Below are 18,605 nucleotides of genomic sequence, written 5' to 3'. Positions count from 1 at the left end.
TGTACATACACCTTTACACACTGTATATACACATACACCTTTAAACACTGTATATATACTGTACATACACCTTTACGCACTGTATATATAATGTACATACACCTTTACACACTGTTTATACATATATACACATACACCTTTACACACTGTATATATACTGTACATACACCTTTACACACTGTATATATACTGTACATACACCTTTACACACTGTATATATACTGTACATACACACACCTTTTCCACTGTATATATACTGTACATACACCTTTACACACTGTATATATACTGTACATACACACAACACCTTTTCCACTGTATATATACTGTACATACACCTTTACACACTGTACATACACACATACACCTTTACACACTGTATATATACTGTACATACACCTTTACACACTGTATATATACTGTACCTACACCTTTACACACTGTATATATACTGTACATACACCTTTACGCACTGTATATATACTGTACATACACCTTTACACACTGTATATATACTGTACATACACCTTTACACACTGTATATATACTGTACATACACCTTTACACACTGTATATATACTGTACATACACCTTTGCACACTGTATATATACTGTACATACACCTTTACACACTGTATATATACTGTACATACACCTTTACACACTGTACATACACACATACACCTTTACACACTGTATATATACTGTACCTACACCTTTACACACTGTATATATACTGTACATACACCTTTGCACTATATATATACTGTACCTACACCTTTGCGCTATATATATATATATATATGACAGCACTTCCATGACTTCTGCGCGGTTTCTGTCCTTTCAGGTGACTTGATTCCTTCTTGGAGTTACCACGTCTGTAACCGCACAATCGTAGCGAATGTCTCCAAGGTTGTGGCGTTTCAGAAGCCGCGGGAGCAACCGAGCTGGTGCATGTCCTGGATTCCATGGAAGTCGTGCACCAAGACGGAATACAGAACCGAATACCGCACAATATACGTAGCAGAGACCTCTGTGGTCAGACATTGCTGTGAGGGCTACGAGCCGGTGGGACATTACTGCGCTCCGGGTAAGTGACGCTGTGTCATCCATTGCTCCCTGGTATCAGCCATTTCATGTTAGTCACTGACTATCACTTTACAATCAGAGGAATCCTCATCTATTAGCAGAGTTAGGGCCAGTTCACACGGAGTTAACGGGCGGAGATTTGGGCATGTATACACGTATCAGAATGTGAGCACTCAAAACAGAATCACATTCATTTCAATGGCTCGTACAGGCGTACAACGCGCGTAATCTTGTGCCTGTAATGACCCATTGACTTGTGTCTACATGCCAGAATGTGCGCCTGTTAACTCCGTGTGAACTGGCCCTAAGAAGTGTCACAGGATGTTAGAGTCTATACTATATAGCGGGTGTACACCATGAGTACTATATACTATATAGCGGTGTCACAGGTCTGTACTATACTATACTAGTCTATACTATAGGCAATGTGTAATATATATTTCATGTGGAATGTATTCTCTAACCTGTTATATACATCAGTGTGTAGTTGGCTGATTCGGGTCTAGTGTGTTAGCACATTGTATGCAAATACCTCTAACTAGTGAGGACAATGGGTGGAGATAATCTGATCAGTGTCTCCAAGAAGATGTTGGATGGTGCATTGTCCATAGTAGACAGGGAGTCTGCTCTCCTTGGTATAGGTGAGGGGGGAAGGATCTGTGACTCAGCCCTCCCCACCCCCAGGTATAGGAAGTAACAGTTTAGTATATAGTATATAGCTAGCAGTTAGTATGTGTTAGCCGGCCTGTGCACAGCTCTGCAGAGAGCCAGGACTTAGTTACAGGACCAAGGAACCAAAGCTATCATTGGATTGTGACTTCTGTGGACTTATTGTTATTACGGTTGATGTGACCGCCGCCGGCTACTAACTTTGTGGATTACAATAAATTGCTGTTGTCTCCCGACCTCTTGCGTCCGTGTTGATTCAAAAGACCATCCGGAGGAAGACGTATACCTTCGCTCCGTGACAGTATAGTACAGTATAGTTGTATATATAGTGGTGTAGGACACTGCGCCTCGTAGTCACACAATACAGTATAATGTCAGTCAGTAGTCAGATTGTTCCTATTACCCCACCTGCCCCCACCCCCCCCATATGTCCCCTGTTCTGCCCCTGTATCATTCCCCCATATACTTCCCCTATACAATCCTCTTTCTCTGAACTTCTGTTTTCCGTCCCTGCAGTAAGAGCGATGTGAAATGACTGCACCTAAAATGGCCGCTGGTAGGGCTGTGACCTCACCGGGGCGGCTGCCGATTGGCATTGTGGGTGACGCCGCGTTCCCAGAGTTCCTGCCCCTTCTCCTGACATGTGATTTTATTAAAAAATGTGATTCATTATCCATTGAATATTTCCTGAAATTCAGATCGTATTCCACTTCGTCAGCTTCGATTCGCTCATCTCTAGACATAGTCAGTGACCGTCCCATATAGGACTCAGTCTACAGTCCCTGTCAGGACGTCTATGGAGTCTATGGAGTGTCCTATGGAGTGTCCTATGGAGTGTCCTATGGAGTGTCCTATGGAGTGTCCTATAGAGTGTCCTATAGAGTGTCCTATAGAGTGTCCTATGGAGTGTCCTATAGAGTATCCTATAGTCTATAGAGTGTCCTATGGAGTGTCCTATAGAATGTCCTATGGAGTGTCCTATAGAGTGTCCCTATAGAGTGTCCTATAGAGTGTCCTATGGAGTGTCCTATAGAGTGTCCTATGGAGTGTCCTATAGAGTGTCCTATAGAGTGTCCTATGGAGTGTCCCTATGGAGTGTCCTATGGAGTGTCCTATGGAGTGTCCTATAGAGTGTCCTATAGAGTGTCCTATGGAGTGTCCTATGGAGTGTCCTATGGAGTGTCCTATAGAGTGTCCTATGGAGTGTCCTATAGAGTGTCCTATGGAGTGTCCTATGGAGTGTCCTATAGAGTGTCCTATGGAGTGTCCTATGGAGTGTCCTATAGAGTGTCCTATAGAGTGTCCCTATGGAGTGTCCTATAGAGTGTCCTATGGAGTGTCCTATGGAGTGTCCTATGGAGTGTCCTATAGAGTGTCCTATGGAGTGTCCTATAGAGTGTCCTATGGAGTGTCCTATGGAGTGTCCTATAGAGTGTCCTATGGAGTGTCCTATAGAGTGTCCTATAGAGTGTCCTATGGAGTGTCCTATGGAGTGTCCTATAGAGTGTCCTATAGAGTGTCCTATGGAGTGTCCTATGGAGTGTCCTATGGAGTGTCCTATAGAGTGTGGGAGGAAACCACCAAACTCGGGGAAGACACGCTTTGCTTTGACAGTCCTGGTCCCTTAGTAAGATGGCGTTCTGTCTGTGGCCATCTTGCTTCCTTCCCTGTTGATTATTTGATCTTCTCACCTGCCCCGCAGGCCCCAACTACGACCGCTGCCCCGCAGGCCCCAACTACGACCGCTGCCCCGCAGGCCCCAACTACGACCGCTGCCCCGCAGGCCCCCAGCTACGTCCGCTGCCCCGCAGGCCCCAACTACGACCGCTGCCCCGCAGGCCCCAACTACGACCGCTGCCCCGCAGGCCCCAGCTACTACCGCTGCCCCGCAGGCCCCAACTACGACCGCTGCTCCGCAGGCCCCAGCTACGTCCGCTGCCCGCAGGCCCCAGCTACTACCGCTGCCCCGCAGGCCCCAACTACGACCGCTGCCCCGCAGGCCCCAACTACGTCCGCTGCCCCGCAGGCCCCAACTACGACCGCTGCCCCGCAGGCCCCAGCTACTACCGCTGCCCCGCAGGCCCCAGCTACTACCGCTGCCCCGCAGGCCCCAACTACGACCGCTGCCCCGCAGGCCCCAGCTACTACCGCTGCCCCGCAGGCCCCAACTACGACCGCTGCCCCGCAGGCCCCAGCTACGTCCGCTGCCCCGCAGGCCCCAGCTACGTCCGCTGCCCCGCAGGCCCCAGCTACTACCGCTGCCCCGCAGGCCCCAACTACGACCGCTGCCCCGCAGGCCCCAGCTACGTCCGCTGCCCCGCAGGACCCAGCTACTACCGCTGCCCCGCAGGCCCCAACTACGACCGCTGCCCCACAGGCCCCAACTACGTCCGCTGCCCCGCAGGCCCCAACTACGACCGCTGCCCCGCAGGCCCCCAGCTACGTCCGCTGCCCCGCAGGCCCCCAACTACGACCGCTGCCCCACAGGCCCCAGCTACTACCGCTGCCCCGCAGGCCCCAGCTACGACCGCTGCCCCGCAGGCCCCAACTACGACCGCTGCCCCGCAGGCCCCAGCTACGTCCGCTGCCCCGCAGGCCCCAGCTACTACCGCTGCCCCGCAGGCCCCCAACTACGACCGCTGCCCCACAGGCCCCAACTACGTCCGCTGCCCCCGCAGGCCCCAACTACGACCGCTGCCCCGCAGGCCCCAGCTACGTCCGCTGCCCCGCAGGCCCCAACTACGACCGCTGCCCCACAGGCCCCAGCTACTACCGCTGCCCCACAGGCCCCAGCTACGACCGCTGCCCCCACAGGCCCCAGCTACGACCGCTGCCCCGCAGGCTCCAGCTACGACCGCTGCCCCGCAGGCACCCAGCTACGTCCGCTGCCCCGCAGGCCCCAGCTACTACCGCTGACCCCGCAGGCCCCAGCTACGACCGCTGCCCCGCAGGCCCCCAACTACGACCGCTGCCCCGCAGGCCCCAGCTACTACCGCTGCCCCCGCATGCCCCAGCTACGACCGCTGCCCCGCAGGCCCCAGCTACGACCGCTGCCCCGCAGGCCCCAGCTACGACCGCTGCCCCGCAGGCTCCAGCTACGACCGCTGCCCCGCAGGCCCCAGCTACGTCCGCTGCCCCGCAGGCCCCAGCTACTACCGCTGCCCCGCAGGCCCCAACTACGACCGCTGCCCCCGCAGGCCCCCAGCTACGTCCGCTGCCCCGCAGGCCCCAGCTACTACCGCTGCCCCGCAGGCCCCAACTACGACCGCTGCCCCACAGGCCCCAACTACGTCCGCTGCCCCGCAGGCCCCAACTACGACCGCTGCCCCGCAGACCCCAGCTACGTCCGCTGCCGCCGCAGGCCCCCAACTACGACCGCTGCCCCACAGGCCCCAGCTACTACCGCTGCCCCGCAGGCCCCAGCTACGACCGCTGCCCCGCAGGCCCCCAACTACGACCGCTGCCCCGCAGGCCCCAGCTACGTCCGCTGCCCCGCAGGCCCCAGCTACTACCGCTGCCCCGCAGGCCCCAACTACGACCGCTGCCCCGCAGGCCCCAACTACGTCCGCTGCCCCCGCAGGCCCCAACTACGACCGCTGCCCCGCAGGCCCCAGCTACGTCCGCTGCCCCGCAGGCCCCAACTACGACCGCTGCCCCCACAGGCCCCCAACTACGTCCGCTGCCCCACAGGCCCCCAGCTACGACCCGCTGCCCCACAGGCCCCAGCTACGACCGCTGCCCCGCAGGCTCCAGCTAACGACCGCTGCCCCGCAGGCCACCAGCTACGTCCGCTGCCCCGCAGGCCCACAGCTACTACCGCTGCCCCGCAGGCCCCAGCTACGACCGCTGCCCCGCAGGCCCCAACTACGACCGCTGCCCCCGCAGGCCCCCAGCTACTACCGCTGCCCCGCATGCCCCAACTACGACCGCTGGCCCCGCAGGCCCCAGCTACGACCGCTGCCCCGCAGGCCCCAGCTACGACCGCTGCCCCCGCAGGCTCCAGCTACGACCGCTGCCCCGCAGGCCCCAGCTACGACCGCTGCCCCGCAGGCCCCAGCTACGTCCGCTGCCCCTCAGGCCCAAACTACGACCCCTGCCCCGCAGGCCCCAGCTACGACCGCTGCCCCGCAGGCCCCAGCTACTACCCGCTGCCCCGCAGGCCCCAGCTACGTCCGCTGCCCCTCAGGCCCAAACTACGACCCCTGCCCCGCAGGGCCCCAGCTACGTCCGCTGCCCCGCAGGCCCCCAGCTACGTCCGCTGCCCCTCAGGCCCAAACTACGACCACTGCCCCGCAGGCCCCAGCTACGACCGCTGCCCCGCAGGCCCCAGCTACTACCGCTGCCCCCGCAGGCCCCAGCTACGACCGCTGCCCCTCAGGCCCAAACTACGACCACTGCCCCGCAGGCCCCAGCTACGACCGCTGCCCCGCAGGCCCCAGCTACTACCGCTGCCCCGCAGGCCCCAGCTACGACCGCTGCCCCGCAGGCCCCAGCTATGACCGCTGCCCCGCAGGCCCAAACTACGACCACTGCCCCGCAGGCCCCAGCTACGACCGCTGCCCCCGCAGGCCCCAGCTACTACCGCTGCCCCGCAGGCCCCAGCTACGACCGCTGCCCCTCAGGCCCAAACTACGACCACTGCCCCGCAGGCCCCAGCTACGACCGCTGCCCCTCAGGCCCAAACTACGACCACTGCCTCCGCAGGCCCCAGCTACGACCGCTGCCCCGCAGGCCCGAGCTACTACCGCTGCCCCGCAGGCCCCAGCTACGACCGCTGCCCCGCAGGCCCCAGCTATGACCGCTGCCCCGCAGGCCCCAACTACGACCGCTGCCCCCGCAGGCCCCAGCTACTACCGCTGCCCCCGCAATGCCCCAACTACGACCGCTGCCCCGCAGGCCCCAGCTACGACCGCTGCCCCGCAGGGCCCCAGCTACGACCGCTGCCCCGCAGGCCCCAGCTACGACCGCTGCCCCGCAGGCCCCAGCTATGACCGCTGCCCCGCAGGCCCCAACTACGTCCGCTGCCCCGCAGGCCCCAACTACGACCGCTGCCCCGCAGGCCCCCAACTACGTCCGCTGCCCCCGCAGGCCCCAGCTACTACCGCTGCCCCGCAGGCCCCAGCTACGACCGCTGCCCCGCAGGCCCCAGCTACGACCGCTGCCCCTCAGGCCCCAGCTAACGACCCGCTGCCCCCGCAGGCCCCAGCTACTACCGCTGCCCCGCAGGGCCCCAACTACGACCGCTGCCCCACAGGCCCCCAGCTACGACCGCTGCCACCGCAGGCCCCCAACTACGACCGCTGCCCCACAGGCCCCAGCTACGACCGCTGCCCCACAGGCCCCAGCTACGACCGCTGCCCCCGCAGGCTCCAGCTACGACCGCTGCCCCGCAGGCCCCAGCTACGTCCGCTGCCCCGCAGGCCCCAGCTACTACCGCTGCCCCGCAGGCCCCAGCTACGACCCGCTGCCCCGCAGGCCCCCAACTACGACCGCTGCCCCGCAGGCCCCAGCTACTACCGCTGCCCCCGCATGCCCCAACTACGACCGCTGCCCCGCAGGCCCCAGCTACGACCGCTGCCCCGCAGGCCCCAGCTACGACCCGCCTGCCCCCGCAGGCTCCAGCTACGACCGCTGCCCCCGCAGGCCCCAGCTACGACCGCTGCCCCCGCAAGGCCCCCAGCTACGGACCGCTGCCCCCGCAGGCCCCAGCTACGTCCGCTGCCCCGCATGCCCCAGCTACGACCGCTGCCCCGCAGGCCCCAGCTACGACCGCTGCCCCGCAGGCCCCCAGCTACTACCGCTGCCCCCGCAGGCCCCCAGCTACGACCGCTGCCCCGCAGGCCCCAGCTACTACCGCTGCCCCGCAGGCCCCAGCTACGTCCGCTGCCCCTCAGGCCCAAACTACGACCACTGCCCCGCAGGCCCCAGCTACGTCCGCTGCCCCGCATGGCCCCAGCTACGTCCGCTGCCCCTCAGGCCCAAACTAACGACCACTGCCCCGCAGGCCCCAGCTACTACCGCTGCCTCCCGCAGGCCCCAGCTACGACCGCTGCCCCTCAGGCCCAAACTACGACCACTGCCCCCGCACCCCGCAGGCCCCAGCTACGACCGCTGCCCCGCAGGCCCCAGCTACTACCGCTGCCCCGCAGGCCCCAGCTACGACCGCTGCCCCGCAGGCCCCAGCTATGACCGCTGCCCCGCAGGCCCCAGCTATGACCGCTGCCCCTCAGGCCCAAACTACGACCACTGCCCCGCAGGCTCCAGCTACGACCGCTGCCCCGCAGGCCCCAGCTACGACCGCTGCCCCGCAGGCCCCAGCTACGACCGCTGCCCCGCAGGCCCCAGCTACGACCGCTGCCCCGCAGGCCCCAGCTACGTCCGCTGCCCCGCAGGCCCCAGCTACGACCGCTGCCCCGCAGGCCCAAACTACGACCACTGCCCCGCAGGCCCCAGCTACGACCGCTGCCCCGCAGGCCCCAGCTACTACCGCTGCCCCGCAGGCCCCAGCTACGACCGCTGCCCCTCAGGCCCAAACTACGACCACTGCCCCGCAGGCCCCAGCTACGACCGCTGCCCCGCAGGCCCCAGCTACTACCGCTGCCCCGCAGGCCCCAGCTACGACCGCTGCCCCGCAGGCCCCAGCTATGACCGCTGCCCCGCAGGCCCCAGCTATGACCGCTGCCCCTCAGGCCCAAACTACGACCACTGCCCCGCAGGCTCCAGCTACGACCGCTGCCCCGCAGGCCCCAGCTACGACCGCTGCCCCGCAGGCCCCAGCTATGACCGCTGCCCCGCAGGCCCCAGCTACGTCCGCTGCCCCGCAGGCCCCAGCTACGACCGCTGCCCCGCAGGCCCAAACTACGACCACTGCCCCGCAGGCCCCAGCTATGACCGCTGCCCCGCAGGCCCCAGCTACGACCGCTGCCCCGCAGGCCCCAGCTACTACCGCTGCCCCGCAGGCCCCAGCTACGACCGCTGCCCCGCAGGCCCCAGCTACGACCGCTGCCCCGCAGGCCCCAGCTACTACTGCTGCCCCGCAGGCCCCAGCTATGACCGCTGCCCCGCAGGCCCCAGCTACGTCCGCTGCCCCGCAGGCCCCAGCTACTACTGCTGCCCCACAGGCCCCAGCTATGACCGCTGCCCCGCATATGGAGTCCTAGGACAGGTAAGTACTGAGAGTCATACAGACCTCCCCGGACCCCATACTATGTGGCCTGGGGTATTATAATGTATAGGACCTGGGGACATTATACTGTGGGGGACACTGGCCCATAGAGAGTGAATGGAGTGCCGCCCACACTCACAACCTATGCACCAGGCGAATGGAGAACATGGGACCCAGGTCTCATAATCGGGGGGTTTGGGGTCCCTGTGATCAGACACTACTTATTCTGTGATCAGATATTACTGCAGGAAACCCTATGTAAGAATATGACATTACTGTGTGAATCTGATAGTCTGACATTGTGTATAATTCAGCTCTAGAAAGATCCCATACGTGTGCCTCGAGACCCGGAATCTGTCCTGATCCAGAAGACGAGGAGCCCGGACCCAAGTGTACACGTGACTATGACTGCCCCGGACTGAAGAAATGCTGCATGTCCTCCAATGGATCTTTCTGTTCCTCTCCGGCTCCTCCAGGTCAGTGTCTGTCTAATCTAATTACGGTAAATATCTGACCCCATAGTGCTGGGGGCGTCTCACATACCCCCCCTACCCCCCATACTGGTGAGCTTGTGTGACTTCTTACATAACACTAAGTCTCTAACAAGATGCCCAACACATAACACTAACACCGCAGCAGATCTGATCATCTAAGGACACATCAACAATTGTAGAGACCCCCGTAAGGCTGAGCCCCACAATGCAGAACCCAGATTATATTAGACAAATGAGCCAAAGCGCAGAATGGGAAATATAGAGAAAGTTCTTATTCTTCTCCTTCTGCTCAATCCTCTCCGGGGTCAAGAAGCTGCAGCAAAATCTGGAACAAAAAAACCTGCATTTCCCACAATGTGAGGCCTCATATAACTGCTATAATGAGAGAACTAAATCTATTCTTATATTCAGCTCTAGACCGAAACACAATCAAATATTGGTACAACAGCACAGTCATCATAAAGATGGGCTACGAAGAACTGACCCTACGGGACCCAGGACTTATCAACCACACCAGATTATTACACTCCATGGTTTGTATAGATAATAACGTAAGATCACTCACCGACCTACTGTAATACTACTACCCCTATCTACAAGAGTATACCTACTATAATACTGCTCCTATGTACAAGAATATAACTACTATAATACTACTCCTATGTACAAGAATATAACTACTATAATACTGCTCCTATGTACAAGAATATAGCTACTATAATACTACCTCCTATGTACAAGAATATAACTACTATAATACTACTCTTATGTACAAGAATATAACTACTATAATACTGCTCCTATGTACAAGAATATAACTACTATATTACTGCTCCTATGTACAAGACTATAACTACTATAATACTGCTCCTATGTATAAGAATATAACTACTATAATACTACTGCTATATACAAGAATATAACTACTATAATACTACTGCTATATACAAGAATATAACTACTATAATACTGCTCCTATGTACAAGAATATAACTACTATAATACTACTCCTATGTACAAGAATATAACTACTATAATACTACTCCTATGTATAAGAATATAACTACTATAATACTACTCCTATGTACAAGAATATAACTACTATAATACTACTCCTATGTACAAGAATATAACTACTATAATACTACTCCTATATACAAGAATATAACTACTATAATACTACTCCTATGTACAAGAATATAACTACTATAATACTGCTCCTATGTACAAGAATATAACTACTATAATACTACTGCTATATACAAGAATATAGCTACTATAATACTACTCCTATGTACAAGAAGATAACTACTATAATACTACCTCCTATGTACAAGAATATAACTACTATAATACTACTCTTATGTACAAGAATATAACTACTATAATACTGCTCCTATGTATAAGAATATAACTACTATAATACTACTGCTATATACAAGAATATAGCTACTATAATACTACTCCTATGTACAAGAATATAACTACTATAATACTACTCCTATGTACAAGAATATAACTACTATAATACTATAACTACTATAATACTACCTCCTATGTACAAGAATATAACTACTATAATACTACTCCTATGTACAAGAATATAACTACTGTAATACTGTTCCTATGTACAAGAATATAACTACTATAATACTACCTCCTATGTACAAGAATATAACTACTATAATACTACTCCTATGTACAAGAATATAACTACTATAATACTACCTCCTATGTACAAGAATATAACTACTATAATACTACCTCCTATATACAAGAATATAACTACTATAATACTACTCTTATGTACAAGAATATAACTACTATAATACTGCTCCTATGTATAAGAATATAACTACTATAATACTACTGCTATATACAAGAATATAGCTACTATAATACTACTCCTATGTACAAGAATATAACTACTATAATACTACTCCTATGTACAAGAATATAACTACTATAATACTATAACTACTATAATACTACCTCCTATGTACAAGAATATAACTACTATAATACTACTCCTATGTACAAGAATATAACTACTATAATACTACTCCTATGTACAAGAATATAACTACTATAATACTACTCCTATATACAAGAATATAACTACTATAATACTACTCCTATGTACAAGAATATAACTACTATAATACTGCTCCTATGTACAAGAATATAACTACTATAATACTACTGCTATATACAAGAATATAGCTACTATAATACTACTCCTATGTACAAGAAGATAACTACTATAATACTACCTCCTATGTACAAGAATATAACTACTATAATACTACTCTTATGTACAAGAATATAACTACTATAATACTGCTCCTATGTATAAGAATATAACTACTATAATACTACTGCTATATACAAGAATATAGCTACTATAATACTACTCCTATGTACAAGAATATAACTACTATAATACTACTCCTATGTACAAGAATATAACTACTATAATACTATAACTACTATAATACTACCTCCTATGTACAAGAATATAACTACTATAATACTACTCCTATGTACAAGAATATAACTACTGTAATACTGTTCCTATGTACAAGAATATAACTACTATAATACTACCTCCTATGTACAAGAATATAACTACTATAATACTACTCCTATGTACAAGAATATAACTACTATAATACTACTCCTATGTACAAGAATATAACTACTATAATACTACCTCCTATGTACAAGAATATAACTACTATAATACTACCTCCTATATACAAGAATATAACTACTATAATACTACTCTTATGTACAAGAATATAACTACTATAATACTGCTCCTATGTATAAGAATATAACTACTATAATACTACTGCTATATACAAGAATATAGCTACTATAATACTACTCCTATGTACAAGAATATAACTACTATAATACTACTCCTATGTACAAGAATATAACTACTATAATACTATAACTACTATAATACTACCTCCTATGTACAAGAATATAACTACTATAATACTACTCCTATGTACAAGAATATAACTACTGTAATACTGTTCCTATGTACAAGAATATAACTACTATAATACTACCTCCTATGTACAAGAATATAACTACTATAATACTACTCCTATGTACAAGAATATAACTACTATAATACTACTCCTATGTACAAGAATATAACTACTATAATACTACCTCCTATGTACAAGAATATAACTACTATAATACTACCTCCTATATACAAGAATATAACTACTATAATACTACTCCTATGTACAAGAATATAACTACTATAATACTACTCCTATGTACAAGAATATAACTACTATAATACTACTCCTATGTACAAGAATATAACTACTATAATACTACTCCTATGTACAAGAATATAACTACTATAATACTACTCCTATGTACAAGAATATAACTACTATAATACTGCTCCTATGTACAAGAATATAACTACTATAATACTGCTCCTATGTACAAGAATATAGCTACTATAATACTACCTCCTATGTACAAGAATATAACTACTATAATACTACTCCTATGTACAAGAATATAGCTACTATAATACTACTCCTATGTATAAGAAAATAACTACTATAATACTACTGCTATATACAAGAATATAACTACTATAATACTACCCCTATGTACAAGAATATAACTACTATAATACTGCTCCTATGTACAAGAATATAACTACTATAATACTACCTCCTATGTACAAGAATATAACTACTATAATACTGCTCCTATGTACAAGAATATAACTACTATAATACTACTCCTATGTACAAGAATTTAACTACTATAATACTACCTCCTATATACAAGAATATAACTACTATAATACTACTCCTATGTACAAGAATATAACTACTATAATACTACCTCCTATATACAAGAATATAACTACTATAATACTACTCCTATGTACAAGAATATAACTACTATAATACTACCTCCTATATACAAGAATATAACTACTATAATACTACTCCGATGTACAAGAATATAACTACTATAATACTACCTCCTATGTACAAGAATATAACTACTATAATACTACTCCTATGTACAAGAATATAACTACTATAATACTACCCCTATGTACAAGAATATAACTACTATAATACTACTCCTATGTACAAGAATATAACTACTATAATACTACCTCCTATGTACAAGAATATAACTACTATAATACTGCTCCTATGTACAAGAATATAACTACTATAATACTACCCCTATGTACAAGAATATAACTACTATAATACTGCTCCTATGTACAAGAATATAACTACTATAATACTACCTCCTATGTACAAGAATATAACTACTATAATACTGCTCCTATGTACAAGAATATAACTACTATAATACTACTCCTATGTACAAGAATATAACTACTATAATACTACTCCTATGTACAAGAATATAACTACTATAATACTGCTCCTATGTACAAGAATATAACTACTATAATACTACCTCCTATGTACAAGAATATAACTACTATAATACTACTCCTATGTACAAGAATATAACTACTATATTACTGCTCCTATGTACAAGAATATAACTACTATAATACTACTCCTATGTACAAGAATATAACTACTATAATACTGCTCCTATGTACAAGAATATAACTACTATCAAATCAAATCAAAAAATGCTTTATTCGCACGTCCGAATAGGTATTTGGCATTGCCAAAGCTAGTAAAGTGTGTGTGTGTGGGGGGGGAGTTGGGTTGGGTGGGTGGTGGGTATGGGGGGGGGGGTTTGGGTTATAACAGTCCATGGAGTCTCATCTTCCTCTTCGTTGGTGACTGCTATATGGGGGGGGGAGTTGGAGGTGGGGTGGGGCAGGGCGGTTGGTTTGGGGTATAACAGTCCGTGGAGTCTCGTCTTCCTCTTCGTACTATAATACTACTCCTATATACAAGAATATAACTACTATAATACTACTCCTATGTACAAGAATATAACTACTATAATACTGCTCCTATATACAAGAATATAACTACTATAATACTGCTCCTATGTACAAGAATATAACTACTATAATACTACCTCCTATATACAAGAATATAACTACTATAATACTACTCCTATGTACAAGAATATAACTACTATAATACTACCTCCTATATACAAGAATATAACTACTATAATACTACTCCTATGTACAAGAATATAACTACTATAATACTACTCCTATGTACAAGAATATAACTACTATAATACTACTCCTATGTACAAGAATATAACTACTATAATACTGCTCCTATGTACAAGAATATAACTACTATAATACTACTCCTATATACAAGAATATAACTACTATAATACTACTCCTATGTACAAGAATATAACTACTATAATACTACTCCTATGTACAAGAATATAACTACTATAATACTACTCCTATGTACAAGAATATAACTACTATAATACTGCTCCTATGTACAAGAATATAACTACTATAATACTACTCCTATGTACAAGAATATAACTACTATAATACTACCTCCTATGTACAAGAATATAACTACTATAATACTACCTCCTATGTACAAGAATATAACTACTATAATACTGCTCCTATGTACAAGAATATAACTACTATAATACTACTCCTATGTACAAGAATATAACTACTATAATACTACCTCCTATATACAAGAATATAACTACTATAATACTACTCCTATGTACAAGAATATAACTACTATAATACTACCTCCTATGTACAAGAATATAACTACTATAATACTATCTCCTATGTACAAGAATATAACTACTATAATACTGCTCCTATGTACAAGAATATAACTACTATAATACTGCTCCTATGTACAAGAATATAACTACTATAATACTGCTCCTATGTACAAGAATATAACTACTATAATACTACTCCTATGTATAAGAATATAACTACTATAATACTACTCCTATGTACAAGAATATAACTACTATAATACTGCTCCTATGTACAAGAATATAACTACTATAATACTACTCCTATGTACAAGAATATAACTACTATAATACTACTCCTATGTACAAGAATATAACTACTATAATACTACTCCTATGTACAAGAATATAACTACTATACTACCTCCTATATACAAGAATATAACTACTATAATACTACCTCCTATATACAAGAATATAACTACTATAATACTACTTCCTATGTACAAGAATATAACTACTATAATACTACCCCTATGTAGAAGAATATAACTACTATAATACTACTCCTATGTACAAGAATATAACTACTATAATACTACTCCTATGTACAAGAATATAACTACTATACTACCTCCTATATACAAGAATATAACTACTATAATACTACCTCCTATATACAAGAATATAACTACTATAATACTGCTCCTATGTACAAGAATATAACTACTATAATACTACTACTATGTTCAAGAATATAACTACTATAATACTACTACTATGTACAAGAATATAACTACTATAATACTACCGCCTATGTACAAGAATATAACTACTATAATACTACCTTCTATATACAAGAATATAACTACTATAATACTACTACTATGTACAAGAATATAACTACTATAATACTACCTCCTATGTACAAGAATATAACTACTATAATACTGCTCCTATGTACACGAATATAACTACTATAATACTACTACTATGTTCAAGAATATAACTACTATAATACTACCGCCTATGTACAAGAATATAACTACTATAATACTACCTTCTATATACAAGAATATAACTACTATAATACTACTCCTATGTACAAGAATATAACTACTATAATACTACCTCCTATGTACAAGAATATAACTACTATAATACTATCTCCTATGTACAAGAATATAACTACTATAATACTACTCCTATGTACAAGAATATAACTACTATAATACTACTCCTATGTACAAGAATATAACTACTATAATACTGCTCCTATGTACAAGAATATAACTACTATAATACTGCTCCTATGTACAAGAATATAGCTACTATAATACTACCTCCTATGTACAAGAATATAACTACTATAATACTACTCCTATGTACAAGAATATAGCTACTATAATACTACTCCTATGTATAAGAAAATAACTACTATAATACTACTGCTATATACAAGAATATAACTACTATAATACTGCTCCTATGTACAAGAATATAACTACTATAATACTACCTCCTATGTACAAGAATATAACTACTATAATACTGCTCCTATGTACAAGAATATAACTACTATAATACTACTCCTATGTACAAGAATATAACTACTATAATACTGCTCCTATGTACAAGAATATAACTACTATAATACTACCTCCTATGTACAAGAATATAACTACTATAATACTGCTCCTATGTACAAGAATATAACTACTATAATACTGCTCCTATGTACAAGAATATAGCTACTATAATACTACTCCTATGTACAAGAATTTAACTACTATAATACTACTCCTATGTACAAGAATATAACTACTATAATACTACCTCCTATATACAAGAATATAACTACTATAATACTACTCCTATGTACAAGAATATAACTACTATAATACTACCTCCTATATACAAGAATATAACTACTATAATACTACTCCTATGTACAAGAATATAACTACTATAATACTACCTCCTATATACAAGAATATAACTACTATAATACTACTCCGATGTACAAGAATATAACTACTATAATACTACCTCCTATGTACAAGAATATAACTACTATAATACTACCCCTATGTACAAGAATATAACTACTATAATACTACTCCTATGTACAAGAATATAACTACTATAATACTACCTCCTATGTACAAGAATATAACTACTATAATACTGCTCCTATGTACAAGAATATAACTACTATAATACTACCCCTATGTACAAGAATATAACTACTATAATACTGCTCCTATGTACAAGAATATAACTACTATAATACTACCTCCTATGTACAAGAATATAACTACTATAATACTGCTCCTATGTACAAGAATATAACTACTATAATACTACTCCTATGTACAAGAATATAACTACTATAATACTACTCCTATGTACAAGAATATAACTACTATAATACTGCTCCTATGTACAAGAATATAACTACTATAATACTACCTCCTATGTACAAGAATATAACTACTATAATACTACTCCTATGTACAAGAATATAACTACTATATTACTGCTCCTATGTACAAGAATATAACTACTATAATACTACTCCTATGTACAAGAATATAACTACTATAATACTGCTCCTATGTACAAGAATATAACTACTATAATACTACCTCCTATGTACAAGAATATAACTACTATAATACTACTCCTATGTACAAGAATATAACTACTATATTACTGCTCCTATGTACAAGAATATAACTACTATAATACTACTCCTATGTACAAGAATATAACTACTATAATACTACTCCGATGTACAAGAATATAACTACTATAATACTACTTCCTATGTACAAGAATATAACTACTATAATACTACCCCTATGTAGAAGAATATAACTACTATAATACTACTCCTATGTACAAGAATATAACTACTATAATACTACTCCTATGTACAAGAATATAACTACTATAATACTACCTCCTATATACAAGAATATAACTACTATAATACTACCTCCTATGTACAAGAATATAACTACTATAATACTGCTCCTATGTACAAGAATATAACTACTATAATACTACTACTATGTTCAAGAATATAACTACTATAATACTACTACTATGTACAAGAATATAACTACTATAATACTACCGCCTATGTACAAGAATATAACTACTATAATACTACCTTCTATATACAAGAATATAACTACTATAATACTACTACTATGTACAAGAATATAACTACTATAATACTACCTCCTATGTACAAGAATATAACTACTATAATACTGCTCCTATGTACACGAATATAACTACTATAATACTACTACTATGTTCAAGAATATAACTACTATAATACTACCGCCTATGTACAAGAATATAACTACTATAATACTACCTTCTATATACAAGAATATAACTACTATAATACTACTCCTATGTACAAGAATATAACTACTATAATACTACCTCCTATGTACAAGAAT

General features: G+C 45.2%; 1 long non-coding RNA gene across 1 annotated transcript; it reads left to right on the top strand.

Moving 5' to 3' along the window:
• Positions 1-873: 873 nt before the first annotated feature.
• Positions 874-9,946, top strand: LOC142188924 (uncharacterized). Its single transcript, XR_012713183.1, has 3 exons — positions 874-1,090; positions 9,238-9,399; positions 9,829-9,946. It is a non-coding gene; the product is annotated as an uncharacterized LOC142188924 (long non-coding RNA).
• Positions 9,947-18,605: the final 8,659 nt, after the last annotated feature.

The sequence above is a fragment of the Leptodactylus fuscus genome, unplaced genomic scaffold (genome assembly GCF_031893055.1).
Source record: "Leptodactylus fuscus isolate aLepFus1 unplaced genomic scaffold, aLepFus1.hap2 HAP2_SCAFFOLD_872, whole genome shotgun sequence".
Classification (NCBI taxonomy): Eukaryota; Metazoa; Chordata; class Amphibia; order Anura; family Leptodactylidae; genus Leptodactylus; species Leptodactylus fuscus.
Note: the sequence above shows the minus strand (reverse complement) of the source record. Positions and strands in the feature narration are given on the sequence as shown.